At 42.8% G+C, this 18,038-nt stretch overlaps 1 pseudogene; it reads left to right on the forward strand.

Annotated features, from left to right (window-relative positions):
* Positions 1-17,006: 17,006 nt before the first annotated feature.
* Positions 17,007-17,560, forward strand: LOC131492457 (NADH dehydrogenase [ubiquinone] 1 alpha subcomplex subunit 12-like; annotated as a pseudogene).
* Positions 17,561-18,038: the final 478 nt, after the last annotated feature.

The raw sequence follows: 18,038 nt of genomic DNA on the forward strand, positions 1-18,038 counted from the left end.
ATGACAAATTAGCACAGATTTAGTGACAACACAAATTGATCATCTTATCGTTCTGGAGGTCTCAAGTCTGAAATCAGTTTTACTAGACCAAAATCAAGGTGTTGGCAGGGCCTGCTTCCTTCTGGAGCTTCGAGGGGAGGGTCCACTTCCTTGCCTTTTCCAGCTGTTCGAGGCTTGGCACATAGCAACCCCACCCGTCCACGTTCACAGCCAGCACGGGCCAGACCAGTCCTTCTCCCATGGCATCACTCTGACGCTGACTCTTCTCCCTCCTTCTTCCACTTTTAAGGACCCTTGAGATTATTTCAGACCCATCTGGATAATACAGAATACTCTCCCCGTCTCAAGGCCAACAGGCTAGCTGCCATAATTTCATGCGCTGCCTTAATTCCCCCTTGCAATGTAAAATAAGATATTCACAGTTTCCAAGGACTAAGACATGGACGCGTTTGGGGGCCATTATTCAGCCTACCACAGTTATCATTTCTGGTGCTTTCTTTAAAGTTTTTAGCTTTAAACTTTAAAGTTTGATCACTTTGGATATATTTTGTGAAGAAAAAAAAAAGTTTCCTGGGGCGCCTGGGGGGCTCAGTCAGTTGAGCGTCCGACTTCGGCTCAGGTCATGATCTCACGGTTTGTGAGTTCGAGCCCTGCGTCGGGCTCTGTGCCGATAGCTCAGAGCCTGGAGCCTGCTTCGGATTCTGTGTCTCCCTCTCTCGCTGCCCCTACCCTGCTCACGCTCTGCCTTTCTCTCTCTTTCAAAAATAAATAAATATTAAGAAAAAATGTTGTAAAGTTTCCATAAACATGTAGCCTTTCTGATCTGCTAAACTTGTTAAAAATATATAAAAGTCAAAATAAATAAATAAATAAATAAATAAATAAATAAATGGCTTTGAGTAAGGGTCCTAGGGAATCCTGTCTGCAGAATGTTCATGCAATTTAGTCTGGGGGAGCAGAGTGAGAAAGGGCAAGTGGGACAGTTTGGGGGTGGGGGTAGGGGAGGTAGGTGGAGTTCTCAGAGCCTCATCCTGGGAACGAGCCGGCCCTTCCCACCCAGCGACTATGTGTCACTTCCAGGACCAAACCTGGACACCAACACACGAAGGCTGTAATGCTGCCAGCCGACAACCCCGTTCTCAGAGCAAGAGTTTGTCCAGCAGGTGCTTCCAGCAGAATGTGTGACTGAGGTGCTTTAGAGGCTGTCCACATGACAGATGGAAATGCCAATGGGAAATGTCGAGTTGACAAATGTCGATTCCTTTTGCTTTCCGATTACAAGGGAGACAGAGAGAATCCAAAAACATCAATCAAAACCTGATCGTTTGGTGAGTTCATTAAAGATATAACTACGTTATTCTACTGCCTAGAAAAATTAGGGGATAGAAAGTCATACAACCAGCTCATGTTGCAGACAAACCTACTGCGTGTGTGGCAGGGGAAACAACATTAAAAAAAGTATGTAAGTGGCTTTTAGAGAGGGGGAAGGCTGGTCACCAAACACCCTTGCACACCAACCCTGTCATCTTACTTGTCTGCCCAAAGCTGAGACTTGGTGTTCCGCCTCGTCCATTTAGTGTAGTTCATATAACATGGGTGAGACCACTGACATTAGTGTAAAAACTACACATGGCATCAGCTTGGTAACTGGGGCACGTTCCACACCTTGGAACTGCGGCAAGTTCCACAGGAACTTGACTTTTCAGACCAGGGAGGCAAGGTGGCTTCCCAAAAAGAGGCTGTCAGACCACTGGACTCCTTCGGCTAGCTGTCAGCAGACATGCTGGGGGTTCACGACATCCTAATCGAACCTTATGTACTCCGTGGCGTGGGGCTCTGAGTCTTCATCTGACCTTCCACTTGGAGAGTTTTATGGGGTCATAAAACTTGCTGAGCAGCCCACCAGACATCCCAGGCCCAGGCAGAGCATACATGTCTGAGACTCAAATGTATCCATCAGCAAACATGTCCAGCGACCTCCTCTGCCAACCTCCTGCCACCTTTGGCTTTGTTAGCCCCAGCCTGGCGTGAGCTGTTCCACCACTAAACCATCTGCACCTACAATCCTCTACTATAGGTGACCCCGAGTTTCTAGTATTCACAAGAAAGGTGCTTCAGTTTGTACTAATGCTAATGTCCTGCTCCAGAGTATACCACTGCAGCCCCTGATGATTAATCAGAACGAGAAACTCCAGGCCTACCTAACAGAGTCATTATCCCTTCCAGTACCAAACACAAACCAGATGTTCTCAATCCACCAACATGTTTCTCCACCCCCCTACCTTTTCCATAGTCCTCAGGCTAGGAAACAAGCTACAGCCCATTAACAGGACATTCTCGATAAGTAAAGATGGGGTTGATGATCTAAAATGCTGAAGTGGTCCTACTATCATTAATTCAATCAAATGACATGGATATTGCATTAAGCAAGAACAGTGGCTCAAGCATCAGAAGTTTCAGAATTCTCATCCCAAATCTACTTCTCTGAGTCCACTGCCTTGTCTATAAAGTGGAGGTAGATAATCTTGGCTTTGATTGCTTCCTTCGCAGTTACGTTGTCCCCACAACATCAGTGAGATAACAGAAACGAAAGTTTCTTGGAAACCAACATTTTTCATAGCGCTACAACAAACAATCCTAAAATTTGTATGGAACCACTTAAGAACCCAAATAGCCAAAGCAATCTTGAAAAAGAAAAACAAAGCTGGAGGCATCACAATTCCAGACTTCAGGTTATATTACAAAGTTGTAGTAATCAAAACAGTATGGTACTAGCATAAAAACAGACACATAGATCAATGGAACCGATTAGAAAACCCAGAAATGGATCCATAACTATGTGATCAACTAATCTTCGACAAAGCAGGAAAGAATATCCAACAGAAAAAAAGACAGTCTCTTCAACAAATTATGTTGGGAAAACTGTACAGCAACATGCAGAATGAAACTGGACCACTTTCTTACACCATTCACAAAAATAAATTCAAAATGGACCAAAGACCTAAATGTGAGACCTGAAACCATAAAAATCTTAGAAGAGAGCACAGGCAGTAACTTCTTTGACATCAGCCTGAGTAACTTTTTTCTAGATATGTCTCCTCAAGCAAGGAAACAAAAGCAAAAATAAACTATTGGGACTACATCAAAATAAAAAGCTTCTGCACAGCAAAGGAAACAATCAACAAAACTAAAAGGCAAGCTACAGAACGAGAGAAGATATTCACAAATGACAAAGCCGATAAAGACTTATAAAACTCAGCAACCAAAAAAAAAAATCCAATTAAAAATGGGCAGAAGACATGAACAGACATTTCTCCAAAGAAGACATACAGATAGTCAACAGACACATGAAAAGATGTTCATCATCACTTACCATCAGGGAAACGCAAATCAAAAATACAGTGAGATACCACCTCACATCTGTTGGAATGACTAAAATCAACAACACAAGAAACAACAGATGTTGGCAAGGATGTGGAGAAAGAGGAATCCTCTCACAGTGTTGGTGGAAAGGCAAACTGGGACAGCCACTGTGGAAAATACTATGGAGATTTCTCAAAAAGTTAATAAAATGACCCTACAATCCAGCAATAATACCACTGGATATTTATCCAAAGAATACAAAACACTAATTCAAAGAGATATGTGCACCCCTATGTTTATAGCAGCATTATTTACAAAGCCAAATTATGGAAGCAGCCCAAGTGTCCATCAGTTGACAAATGGATAAGGAAGCTGTGGTATATATATATGGTACGTGTATGTGTGTGAGTGTGTGTGTGTGTGTGTGTGTGTGTGATGGAATATTATTAATCCGTAAGAAATAATGAAATCTTGCCATTTACAATGACATGGAGGGATCTAGACAGTATAATGCTTAGCAAATAAGTTGGTCAGAGAAAGACAAATACCATATGATTTCACTCATATGCGGAATTCAAGAAACAAAACAAATCAGCAAAGTGTTAAAAAGACAGAGAGAAGTAGAGAGAGACCAGTCAAGAAACAGATTCTTAATTATAGAGAACAAACTGATGGTTACAGAGAAGAAGGGGATGAGGGGATGGGTTAAATGGGTGATGGGGATTAAGGAGTGCACTTGAGATGAGCACTGGGTGATGTATGTAATTATCGAATCACCATATTGTACACCTGAAACTAATAAAATACTGTATGTTAAAAAAAAGAAAGAAAGTTTCTTGGAAAATGAAAAGGATTACTATGACCTTTATTTTAATACCTATGTGTTACTTACATGCTAGCAGTTCCAAAAAAGAAAAAAAATCACACCAGAGAAGTAAGAAAATAATTTGCCTCACTGGACTCACACTCCGTGGTTTCCCAAAGGGCCTGGAACCTAATTATTCTTTAGAAAAATTCTCTGAGTGTCAGAAGGAGGTAAGGATTCCAAGGAGATATGTGTTCACGATCTTGACACAAACTTCAAGAGATTCTTGCCAGTTATGCTGTAATGTGGTTTATCTGTTAACTCTAAGAAAAAGATTTTTTAAATTAGTTTAGCTTGCCAGTTCCATCCAAGGTGGAGTAGTCTCATTTCCTCCCTAGTCCTCCCTCTTAAAAATAAAAAATGCTGGGCTAAGACAAAAAGTCCAACATAAAAATTAAATATAGAATGACCTATGATCCAGCAACTCCATTTCTTGGCATATACGCAAACGAGTTGAAAGCAAGGTCTTGAACAGATACGTATACACCCATGTTGATGGCAGCATTATTCATAGTAGCCAAAAAGTGGAAGCAATCCACCACCAGTCGAGTGGAAAAGCAAAATGTGGTATATACGTACAACGGAATATTATTCAGCTTTAAAAAGGAAGGAAATTCTGATACGTACTGAAACATGGCTGAACCTTAAAACATTATGCCAAATGAAATAAGTCAGTCACAGAAGCACAAATATTCTGATTCCATTCATATGAGTTACATACCGTCGTTAACTTCAGAGAGACAAAAAGGAGAACTAGAATGGTGGTTGCCAGGGACATTGTTAAATAAGTGGAGTTTCAGTTTGGGAAGATGAAAAGATCTGGATGTGTATGATGGTGTTGGTTGCACATCAGTGTCAATATACTAATGCAACTTCTCAGGGACTTGAGACTTGAGGAACAACCCCGCAGTGAAGTCCCTAGGTTTTCTTTATGATTCCATGTAATTCGGCCAGTGCACTGGAGAAGCCTGCAACATGGAACTACCAACAGGTGCAGTCAAAAAGCCCCAAGCAAAGCCTGATTCCTATAGCTGTGGGACTGATAAAATGGCAATCTAACAGAACAGAAAGCCTTTCTGACAATAAATTGTTCTACTCTAGTCAATATCAGTGGAAAGCACCCTTAACCCCCCACCCTCACCACAGTGTCAACAGAGTTGACTGGGGAGCTGAACTTCCACTCCAGCTCATCAACAATGAGGCAATGCTAGCAGCTCTCCATTTCTTACCTCCTGCCCTCCCCATTCTGGCATGAGTAGGGCTGAGTAAGGTGAAACATCTATCCCTACCTGGACCTATGCACTACACACAACCAGGGTGAGTGCCTTCTAAGAAAAGAAAACAGGGGCACGTGGGTAGCTCAGTCGGTTGAGCGTCCGACTTCGGCTCAGGTCATGATCTTGTGGTTCGTGAGTTTGAGCCCCGCATGGGGCTCTGTGTTGACAGCTCGGAGCCTGGAGACCGCTTTGGATTCTGTGGTTCACTCTCTCTCTGCCCCTCCCCTGCTCACACTCTGTCCCTCTCGGTCTCTCAAAAATTAATAAATAAAAAAAGAAAGAAAACAAAATTGGATCCAAAAATTCTATACATCATACCCAAAATGTCCATGATACAATTAAAACAACTGCATATCCTAACAAGACCAGAACAATCATAGCATGAATAAGAAAAGGAAATTAACAGCTTCTAAGAACATGACTCAAATGTTAGAATTATTCAACAAGGATTTTAAAGCAACAATTATAATCATTCTTCAATGAGCAATTCTGAACCATCATGAAAAAAATGGGGGAAAAAAACAAAATCTCAGCAAAGAAATACAAGACATAAAAAAGAAAAAAGTCCTTTTTGTATGTCAGTAAAAAGGTTTAAAACAAATAAGACATAAATGAAAATTGTAGAGCAGAAAACTACAATAACTGGAATTTTTAAGACTCATGGAAGGGACAGAGGAAAGAGGCAGTGAACTGGAAGATATGAAAACATATATTACCCAATCTGCATATTTCTCATCTGAAACCGTGGAGGCCAATAAGAAATAACAAACATTTTCAAGTACTGGATAAAAATATCTGCCTACCCCAAATTCTATCCCAAGTGAAAATATCTTTCAGGAATGAAGAGAAAATAGACATTCTTGGATGAAGGAAACTAAGAGAAATTGTCACCTGCAGACCTGCTCTTACAGAACAGCTTAAAGTCTTCCAACCACAAAGGAAATTATAACAGAAAGAGGCTTGGGACAGAGAATAATAAAATAGATAAAAATGGGAGTAGACTACCTTTCTCCTCATGATGTTTTGAAATTATGATTGATTTCAGCAAAAATTATAACATCATTTAATGTGTGTTAAGTTTATGCAGAAGAAACATTAAGAAAATTAGATTTAAAAAATGGGAAGGATAAAGGCACCAAGGGGAAGTAGGGTTTCTACACTTCACTCCAGGACATAATGTTCATATCAGTAGATACTGATAAGATCTTTATACATGTTGCAATGCTAAGAACAAGCACAAAAACAAAACAAAACAAAACGAAATGAAAAACCACACACCATACAAACATATACTCAAAAATACTACAAATAAATTAAATTCTAGTGTTTAAATAACCTCTAGGTAGTCAAGAAAAAAGAAATTGATGAACAAGAGAATAAATAGAAACAAATAATAAAATGGCACACTTAAACCTTAACATATCAGTAGCTACTTTAAATGTAAGTGGTCTAAGTACACCAATTAAAGGACGGATATTGGCAAAGTGAGTAAGAAAACATAACCTAATTGTGTGCTGTCTACAGAAAACTTAATACATTGTGATATAGGTAGCCGAAATGTTGATAGGAAAAGATGTATCATGCAGGCATACATTTTTTTAGGAAGGAGTGGCTATATTAACACCAGAGAAGGAAGACTTCAGAGAGTACAAAATTATCAGGGACAAAGAGGGATATTACATAATGGTAAAAGGGGTCAAGATGTACCAATTTTATTATTTTTTTAATGTTCATTTTTGAGAGGGAGAGTGCAAGCAGGAGAGGGGAGGGGGGGCGGGGGGCAGAGGATCCAAAGCAGGTTCCGTGCTAACAGCAGCAAGCCCAATGGGGGGGCTTGAACTCACGAACTGTGAGATCATGACCCAAGCTGAAGGTGGATGCCCAAATGACAAAGCCACCCAGGCACCCCAAGATGTAGCAATTCTAAATGTGTATGCACCTGAAGCAAAAACTCGTAAAACTTTAAAGAGAAATATATTGGGGTGCCTGGGTGGCTCAGTCAGTCAAGTGTCCAACTCTTGATTTTGGCTCAGGTCACAGTCTCCTGGTTAGTGAGATCAAGTCCCAAGTATACCTCTGCACGGACAGCACAGAGCCTCCTTGGGATTCTCTCTCCCTCTCTCTCTGTCCGTTCCTTGCTTGTGCTCTCTATCCCTCTCTATATAGCAAAATAAATAAATAAACATTTTTAAAAATTAAAGAGATGGGGCGCCTGGGTGGCTCAATCAGTTGAGCCTCTGACTTCAGCTCAGGTCATGATCTCATGGTTTGTGAGTTCCAGTCCTGTATTGGGCTCTGTGCTGACAACTCAAAGCCTGGAACCTGCTTCGGATCCTGTGTTTTTCTCTCTCTCTCTCTGCCCCTCCACTGCTCATGCTCTGTCTCTCTCTCTCTCTCTCTCTCTCTCTCAAAAATATAAATAAATAAATAAATAAATAAATAAATAAATAAATAAATAAATAAATAGAAAAAATAAAAAGAAATATACAAAATGTTCCATTATAACCAAGGATTTCAACAATTCATCACTCAACTAGACACACACACACATACAGGCACAAAAATCAGCAAGGATAACAAAGAACTTAATAACACCGTCAACCCACAGAACCTAACAGACTTCCGTAGAACAAAAGCAGTATAATACACGTTCTTTCAAGATGTGTGGTTTTCAAATAATTTTCTCTGAGTTCATAACTCGTATTTTTATCCTCTCGATATTTCATATCTGTGTGGCTCTGCGAATCTACATATAGGATAAAATTGTATGGATCCACACACATGCACAGACACACAAAGACGCACACACACACGAATGCATGTAAAAAGTAGTGAAAACTGAATATAGTCAGTAGTCTAGTCTAGTATTGTACTGTACTCACTTCCTAACAAAGTACCACAAAGTGAGTGGCTTAGAACAATAGAAATGTATTGTCTCACAGGCTAGAAGTTTAAGATCGAAGCATCAGAAGGGCCATGCTCGCTCTGAAACCTGCAGGGGAGAATCCTTCTTCACCTCTTCTTAGCTTTGCTGGTGGTTGGCTGGCAATCCTTGGCATTCCTTGGCTTGTAGCCACATAGCTCAAATCTCTGCCTGTCATCATATAAAATTCTCTCTATGTGTCTTTGTCTTCATACGGCCATCAATTTGTAAGGACACTAGTCATACTGGATTAGGAGCCCGTCTTACTCTAATATTATTTCATCTTAACTAATGACTTCAGCCAACCATATTTCCAAAGAAGTTCACATTCTAAGGTTCTGGGGAGTTAGGACTCTAACATATATTTTTGGGGGGAGGTGACAGACACAATTCAACCCATAATATGTATCATGTCAATCCTGTATTTAGTATTATACTATAGTTATATAAAATATCACCACTGGGGGAAGCTGGGGGAAGGCACATGGTACTCTGTGTACCATTTTTTTTTTTTTTGCAACTTTATCTGACTCTAGAATTACATCAAAATAAAAAAAATAATAATTTTGCTTGATAAACAGATCAATTTTCCATCTTCACTAATACATTTTTGGGCTTTACCTTTCCAACTGTATTTGACAAGGAATTAATTTTCTCGTGTATTTTTCCTGTGGTTTACCCTAAGTGCTTGCTGAATATATGGCATATTTTTAAATAGGCTGGTCAGCAGCTTTGGGACTTTGTTGATATTTCTCTCTCACTGCAATCCCTCCTAAGAATTTCTCAAATAAATCACCAAGCCTCCCATGAAATGATGGTGGATAATTTCTCAACCCTGCAGATGGGAGAAGCCACTATAATTCCAAAAAATGTTCACTCCTCTCTAGTCTCAAGTTACTGTGGTCTGGGCTTGAAGAAATAGCAACTTTTTTTTTTTTCTTTACCTTCTTTAGGGAAACCTTGGAAGAGTTCCTGATCTCCAGCGGCTGGGTTTTTTTGTCCCTGTAAGTTCCTGGAAATGACCTGATGGGATCCAGGAGCATAGCTATGTGGAGTGGAGCCCACTGGAGAGTCAGCCATAGGATCTAAGATTTCTCCCTCCTCTTTACTCACTCAGGTGCCTGGAGCCAAGGGGGCTGACCCTGTGGAAGGTGTGTATCATGGGCTCAGATTGTGTCTGAAGGATGGGATTCCAGGATGTAAGCCAATCAAGAAGTTCAACTGTGGCAGAGAGAACAATGAAGCTTTAATAGCTGTGCTAAAAACCAACCCATATGCTGGGTGGAGACAGAATAAGGGCACTACACTAGTTTTCTACTGCCATATACCAAATCACCACTAACTTAGCTGAAATAACTTGTGTTTATTCTCTCACAGTTTCTGTAGGTCAGATGTCTGGGCAGTGTCTCTCACGGGCTGACATCAACATGTTGACTAGGGTGCATTCCCTTCTGGAGCTCAGGGTCCACTTCCAAGGTCACGTAATTATTGGCCAAATTCAGTTCTTTGCGATTGTAGGACCCTGGGCCCAGCTTCCTGCCTGCTAGAGATTGTTGACTAGAGATTGCTCTCAGCTCCTGGAGGTTTCATTCAGCTCCTGCCAGTGGCCTACCCACAAGCCCTCTTACGATGTGGAGGTTTACTTCCCTAAGGCCAGCAGTAGGATCTCTCTCAAGTTTGGAATCTGTCTTCAGGCAGAGTCCAGCCCTTTTTAAGGGTTTAGATGATCTCTCTTTTGATTATCAAAGTCAACTGATTAGGAACCTTAATTTCATCTGTAAATTGACTTTTACCTTTGAAACCTGATCAGAGCAGTTAAATCCATCATTTTCAGTATTGCTCAAGAAGAGGAGATTATTTAGGTGTATATATTGTGGGTGGAAATTTGGGGGGCCTCTTGGAGTTCTGCCCCACTACAGACATGGAGCCCCAACTAAACCAGCCCCACAAGAGATCCTAAGGGGGATCCTGTGAGACAAAGTACCAGAGACATTGCTACAAGCATGAAACTTACAGACATCACAATGACTCTAAACCCATATCTTTCTATAATAACACTGAACGTAAATGGACTAAATGCACCAACCAAAAGACATAGGGTATCAGAATGGATAAAAAAACAAGACCTATCGATTTGCTGTCTACAAGAGACTCATTTTAGACCTGAGGACACCTTTAGATTGAAAGTGAGGGGATGGATACCTATCTATCATGCTAGTGGAAGTCAAAAGAAAGCTGGAGTAGCCATACTTATGTCAGAAAAATTGACTTTAAATTAAAGGTTGTAACAAGAGATGAAGAAGGACATTATATAATAATTATAGGGTCTATCCATCAGGAAGAGCTAACAATTATGTCTATGCGCCGAATACAGGAGCCCCCAAATATATAAAACAATTACTCACAAACATAAGCAACCTTATTGATAAGAATGTGGTAATTGCAGGGGACTTTAATACCTCACTTACAACATTGGATAGATCATCTAGATGCACGGTCAATAAAGAAACAAGGGCCCTGAATGATACGTTGGATCAGATGGACTTGACAGATATATTTAGAACTCTGCATCCCAAAGCAACAGAATATACTTTCTTCTCGAGTGCACATGGAACATTCTCCAAGATAGATCACATACTGGGTCACAAAACAGCCCTTCATAAGTATACAAGAATTGAGATCATACCATGCATACTTTCAAACCACAATGCTATGAAGCTTGAAATCAACCACAGGAAAAAGTCTGGAAAACCTCCAAAAGCACGGAAGTTAAGAAACACCCTACTAAAGAATGAATGGGTCAACCAGGCAATTAGAAAGGAAATTAAAAAATATATGGAAGCAAACGAAAATGAAAATACAACAATCCAAACGCTTTGGGATGCAGCGAAGGCAGTCCTGAGAGGAAAATACATTGCAATCCAGGCCTATCTCAAGAAACAAGAAAAATCCCAAATACAAAATCTAACAGCACACATAAAGGAAATAGAAGCAGAACAGCCTAAAGACAGCCTAAAGACAGGAGAAGAAGAGAAATAATAAAGATCAGAGCAGAAATAAACAATATAGAATCTAAAAAAACTGTAGAGCAGATCAATGAAACCAAGAGTTGGTTTTTTGAAAAAATAAACAAAATTGATAAACCTCTAGCCAGGCTTCTCGAAAAGAAAAGGGAGATGACCCAAATAGATAAAATCATGAACGAAAATGGAATTATTACAACCAATCCTTCAGAAATACATACATGGAGCCCCAGGAAGGGGGCTTGAAATTCCAGGCTGGCACTGATTGGAGTCCAGGCCAGGACAAATGGCAAACTCTCCCGCAGAAGGCAGAAAGGGGAAAGAAGGCAGAGACTAATGCTACATTAAACCAATGCAGAATGGGGCTGAGATAAACTAAAACTCAGATAGATGCTCCACACCCACCTCAAGTCCTAAGACAGTGGGTGTCAATGGCCATCAAGGCCTGTTCAGGAGCCCGGGAGTCCTGGAGCTAGCAGAACATAAGTAGATTCTGAGTCATACTAGAACTCAACACATAATCACCAAACCTTCTTAGAATAGAAGGCCAATGATTGCTCAGTGGTACAAATGGGAGAAGGTACCATGATTCTCCAAAATGATTACTCCTTTCTACTGTCCAAATAGCGTGGCCTGGACTTGGAAAAACAGTGGCATTTTCTGAGCCAGGATGGGAAAGACAGCTGTTGACATTCTTCACAAGCACAGGCTTCTTGAAGTCTTCAGATGGTAGAGACTGGGGAACTCTTCACAGATTCAGATCCTGGGAACGGGGAAAGCCAGGCAGGGACTGGCTTGACCTCTAGAAAGGGACTCTGTCGATCTCATGGATTTGAGGGAGCCTTCTTCTACATTAGTCCATGTACAGAACAGTGCAGTGGGCTGAGTTACCCATGGTCCCTTATGCTAGACCAGCAGCATAGAGATAATGAGGCAACTTCTTAGTGATGTTATGACAGGAGCGCCTGGGTGACTCAGTTGGCTAAGTGTCCAACTCTTGATTTCAGCTACAGTCACGATCTCATGGTCGTGGGATTGAGCCCCGCATCAGGCTCTACACTGGGCGTGGGGTCTGCTTAAGGTTCTCTCTTTCACCTTCTCCCTCTGCCCCTCCTTCCCTCAAAAAATATTTAAAAATAAAATGAAATAAAGAAGATACTATGACAGAGGCAAGAGATGGCCAAAGGGACATTTGTCCTGAGCTAGGAAGGAGCTAGCACAGCTGCATGAGCGCTGGGAGAATATGGTCTTCCCAGATCTTAAATTCATACTTAGGAGACAGAGACAATAACACAATGCAGTAAAAAGTGGTCAGGAAACTGGAAACCACCATACAGTGAAGGTATGACTATTGCTACAGTAACCCTTTAACAAATGATCAGTGGCAGTAAATACAGACACTTTTGTTTTACCTGCAGACAAACTGCCCCCCTGCATATACGTGACTAAACTAAAAGCAGGCCAGCATATGGGGGGTTTTTCTGACACCCCTGGGCCTAAATAGTTAAGGTGGGCCAAGTACAGTTTGCTGTCTCTAGGAATTAAGACAAGTAAGACAAAGGGAGATCCCGCGTCAATGAAATCCACATTCAAGGCATGGTTGCCCTCAGATCTGTGACCTGGTCTTCTCTGTGCCTGTGCCCTTGGAATTCCTCAGCCAAGGTGGAGGCCAGGAGAGAGGAGGCCGTGGAGGATAAGCCGCAGGAGCAGAATGCAGGGACAGTGAGGGGCAGGAAACAGACCCCACTGGGGCAGGACCGGGTCTCAGGGTCCTGCACCTCTCAATCCCGCCCCTACTCCCCCATGTCCAAATGCCCCCTAACCCATACCTCCTAAATCGAGGCAGCCAGTGCAGGCCAGGTACCACAGTGGGGCCTCCAAATGTGGCCTACGGGCATGGTTTCCAAATCCTAAAACTGACAGGCTCAGAACATCGGGAAAAACACAGGAAACTTTAAAAAGGAAGCTAACCACGTGCTTTCAGTGTTGTTCTGCTGAATGAACGTTGATGGAATGGGAACCAAATACATCAAAGTCATGAGTGGGGCCATTAGAGGAAACGGAGGGTAAGTCAGTCACCTCCTGCGATCGTTTGTTAGCGCTGACATAACAAACTACCTCAGACCAGGGGGCTTAAACAACAGAAATTTATTTTCTCACGATTCTGGAGGCTAGATTCTGAGATTAAGGGTTAGCATCTTCCGAGGTTTTCTTTCCCGGGCTCGTAGATGGCCATCTTCTTCCCCTGCCCTCACATGGTCTTTTTTCTGTGTGTATCTGTGTCCTATCTCTTCTTTGTATAAAGACACCCGTCATAGTGGACTAGGGCCCACACTAATGTCCTCATTTTACCTTAAATACCACTCTAGAAACCTTATCTCCAAATACAGCCACATTCTGAGGTACTGGGGGATAGGACTATAGCATGTACATTTTGTGAGTACACAATTCAGCCCTGGGAGCACCAAATCTGGAAGTATGGCACTAGTAAGTGGATCACCCCATATATGCCCACACCCCTGCTCTGACATCCAGTGCCCTTTTGAACATGACAGGAAGCTGCTGGGGGGCAGTGGCATATCTCCAGTCACTGGGAGAGCTAATGTTCCAACGGATCTACAAGCGTAATCATGACAGCATGCACGTCAGAGAGCTTTATGGAAAAATAAGAGAGAAATGAACCCAGAGGTCAGTTCGCTAAAACACCCCGTGACATCCCACTGACCTGGTCATTTCTCATGGATGGGACTCTGGTGTGGGAAGGATGAGATAGAGTCGTCCTTTAACCAACTAAAAATTTCCAACAGAGGACAAATGTGAGAGCTGATTTGGCCTCTCTCCTTCTCTGGACACCCCACAAGTTGCCCTGGTCCCACACAGAGATGCCCGCCGGGGTGGGCAAGACGCTCAGAGAGGGACACGTGATGGGTGCACTGAGCCAGTGTGGGGTGACACGGTGCGTGTCAGTAGGGCCCAGAGCATTGTTGGATCCTAATTATTAGGGCCCAGAAATCAAGGCAGCCGTCGTGGTCTGTCCTCCAGTTGGAAGAACCCGGGAAGAACAGAGAGACAAAGACACTTGTGCCAAAAGGGAGCAAAGAGGCTACGTCCCTGTCTGGGGCTTCCCAGCAGGGGAGCAGCACAAGTCTGCAGAGCCACCACTACACTGAGAGCCCCAACCCTATCCTTGGCGGTACCCCAGCTCCAGGCCATCTGATCAGGCATCTGAGAACTTACAGCCATCAGAGTGATGCCTATCCCTGATCACCTGCTCTGAGAAGTAGGCTCGTGGCAAAGGGAACCCCAGAAAACCTAGCCTTTCCCAGCTGTGGGATGCCAGCCAGGCCTTGTCGGGCTCCGACTCACCCCATCAGGGGCCCTGCGGTGGGATATCAGCTTGAAGGTCATGAAGCCCCCAAACTAGCCTGTGTTCTGCGAGAACCTGAACTTGCAAAGAAGATCCCTAATCCCTGGCCCAGCTCAAAAGGAAGAAAGGGCAGCCTGCGGGTGCGCCTCGGTCAGGGTCCTGCTGCCGAGCAGAGCCAGCAGGACGTAGGTCAGACGTTTACTGCAGAGAGTTGGTCAGACGTGGTCCATGCGGGGTGCCGCTCTGGCATCTGAGGCTGCAGCCGGGAGCATCAGGACAGGCAGATGGGGAGGGATGACAGACATGGAGTGTGGGAAGCAAAGACAACCGGGACCTCCTTGCAACAGTGCCAGACCCGCAAGGGTCAACCGGAGCCATTCGGATGCCTAGGCAGAGAGGCAGGGGCAGGAGATGCCGGAGGACGGGGGGAGTGCGGGCGGCTGCGGCACCCAGACCCGGTGGGCCGGCGCATGGGTGATGACAGCCTGCCCTGGCCTGAAGCAGGCAATCTGCTCCCTCGAGGCAGCCTCCCATGTCTCATGCCAAGTGCACTCCGTGCTCACTTAGAGCAATTCGGAGCAGAGAACTCTGAGGAACAACGTTTCAGCTTCACTAAAGTGACACGAGACGAATCCACCCGACAAGAATACATCATCAGTCTAGATAGTGATCATTTCTTCTAGGAGGACAGAGTCCCGGAGCTCTGGGACAGAACTGTAGGACATTCAAGTGCCCTTTTAAAATGGGACCCAGGGCCCGGGAAGGCTCCATGGAGGTGATATCTGAAGTGAGGTGACCCCCTGAATATACGGGCTCAGATGCAGGTGGCCCAGGAGACAGGTCTTAGGGTGAGTCACAGACATCAGCACAGAACAGGAGCCAGGGGCGGGCAGAAGCAGCTCAGAGAGGTCAGGGATGCAGAGATGAGCCTTCTGCTTCCTCCCGCAGGGCAAATAACCAGACGTAAAAAATGTTTCACAGGCCGTGCAGTTTCCTACTCCCTTGTGTGAAATTAAAGTCTTCAGACTGGAATCACGGTATCTTTTTTTAAGATCATGTTTCAGATGGTCCATTTTAGGTCTTGAACTCCCCCTGATACCTTACTTTATTTTTCCCCAATTTTTTACAACACTAAGTAAATATTAAAACACAAATGGAGCTCAGATCTCCTTTCATTATTCATCAAGTGTAGCTGCCTTAAAACTTGAAGGGATTATCTTTTGCCTGCAGCCCAAATAAGGTTGACCTCCCTTTCTTTGTCTTCTCTCCCTTTCTACCTCTTTCCTTCCCTCACTCCTTTTTATCAGTCCTTCCTTAATTTTTCATTTTTTTTATGGCTTCATAAACAAAAACCCCAAAAAAATATCTTCCCAGTAAAGGACATGTAACAAAAGTAAAGCAGCAGACACATTGTCCTTCAACTATGACAACCATGACAAGAAAAAATGTTTTCTGAGCTTTTTGTCCCCCTGCCCAGTGCTGTCCACATACATCCTCTGTTGTACCTGGTGCTCTCAGCAAAGGGTCTAATTTTGTACTTTGCTTTATTCACTGGATAATGTCATAAAGATGTTTTCCACTCTGCCAAATTGGCTTGCCTGTTATCATTCGCAACAAGCTTGTGGTTCTCAAGGAATGATAGGAACCACTGGTGTTGGGAGTTGTGGAAGAAGGTGCCTTAGCCTGATCATGATCCACAGAGAGCCGCCCTTCTGGTCCTTGTGCACAGTGATGGCCAGGTCCAGGAGAATTCCTTTGCCATTCAGGAACCTACCTCTTAGTGTGCCTGAGGTGAGAGAAAACTTGAGGAATTTTCTCTAAAGGGGTACAGGGCAGGGAGAGTGGTGGCCGATGTGCTTCTGGGTGTTTCCCTAATCACATCTCATCACCCCTACCAGAGGCATGTGACTCCCCTAGGCCCCTCAAACTCTTCCCCAGAACAGCTCATGAGGACCTGCAAGGTGAAAAAGAGGTTTTTATGTTCCTCATAAGGAAGACCTTGAGAGAGATTCATGCACAAAGGAAGGAAAGCAAAATGGTATTTTGTATTAAATTTTGCACATAAAACCCAAAACTATAGTTTTGTCACATGTCCTTTTAAAATGCTAAATTTGGAGCAAAAAGGACAGGTGACATACAGAAATCAAAAAGTAAAATGACAGATACAAATCCAACTATATCGAGCACCTGGGGGGCTAGTCCTACGGGACAAGATGGAGTTCCTGCAGGTCCTGAAACGCGGGCTGGAGCAGCTCAGCAGCCACGGTGGCCTCTGCGGCTATCTGTGAGTTTTCTTCAGGGCAAATGATGTGAGGGTTGGTACATTAGTGGGGGAAGACAAATATGGAAACAAATACTATGAGGACAACAGGCAATTTTTTGGTCGTCACCGATGGGTTATATATACAACTGAAATGAATGGCAAGAACACGTTTTGGGATGTGGATGGAAGCATGGTCCCCCCTGAATGGCATCGTTGGCTTCACTCTATGACTGATGATCCTCCAACAACAAAACCACCTACTGCTCATAAATTCATCTGGACAAACCATAAGTTCAATGTGAGTGGCACTCCAGAACAATATGTACCTTATTCTACCACTAGAAAGAAGATTCAAGAGTGGGTCCCACCTTCAACACCTTACAAGTAAAGACGATGGAAAATAATTTAAACGTGTATAATATGGGGCTCTTCATGTAATTGCACTTTTACTGATTAAAATTGTTTGATTAAAAAAAAAATCCAACTATATCAACAATATTAAATATGAATGGCTTAAACAATCCAATCAAAATACAGAGAATATCAGATTGGATAAAAATAAAACAGTTATATGCTGTATATCAGAGATATACTTTAGATTCAAAGATATGAGTGGGCTGAAAGTAAAAGGGTAGAAAATACGTACCATGCAAACAACAACCATAAGAAAGCTGGAGTGACTATATTGATATCAGACAAAATAGACTTTAAAACACAAAATGTTACTTTAAAAAAAAGAGGGACATGTTATAATTAGTAGGAGATTAATCTATTAGGAAGACATACTAATTATCAACATGTGTTCACCTAACAACAGAGCCCCAAATTGCATGGAGTAAAGCTCATAGAAGTGGAGGGAGATATAGACAATTCAAACATAATAATTGGACTCGGTTATATCCCACTTTCAATATGGATAGAATGACTAGGCAGAAAGAAGATCAACAAGGGAACAGA

This window comes from Neofelis nebulosa, chromosome 13 (genome assembly GCF_028018385.1).
Source record: "Neofelis nebulosa isolate mNeoNeb1 chromosome 13, mNeoNeb1.pri, whole genome shotgun sequence".
Classification (NCBI taxonomy): domain Eukaryota; kingdom Metazoa; phylum Chordata; class Mammalia; order Carnivora; family Felidae; genus Neofelis; species Neofelis nebulosa.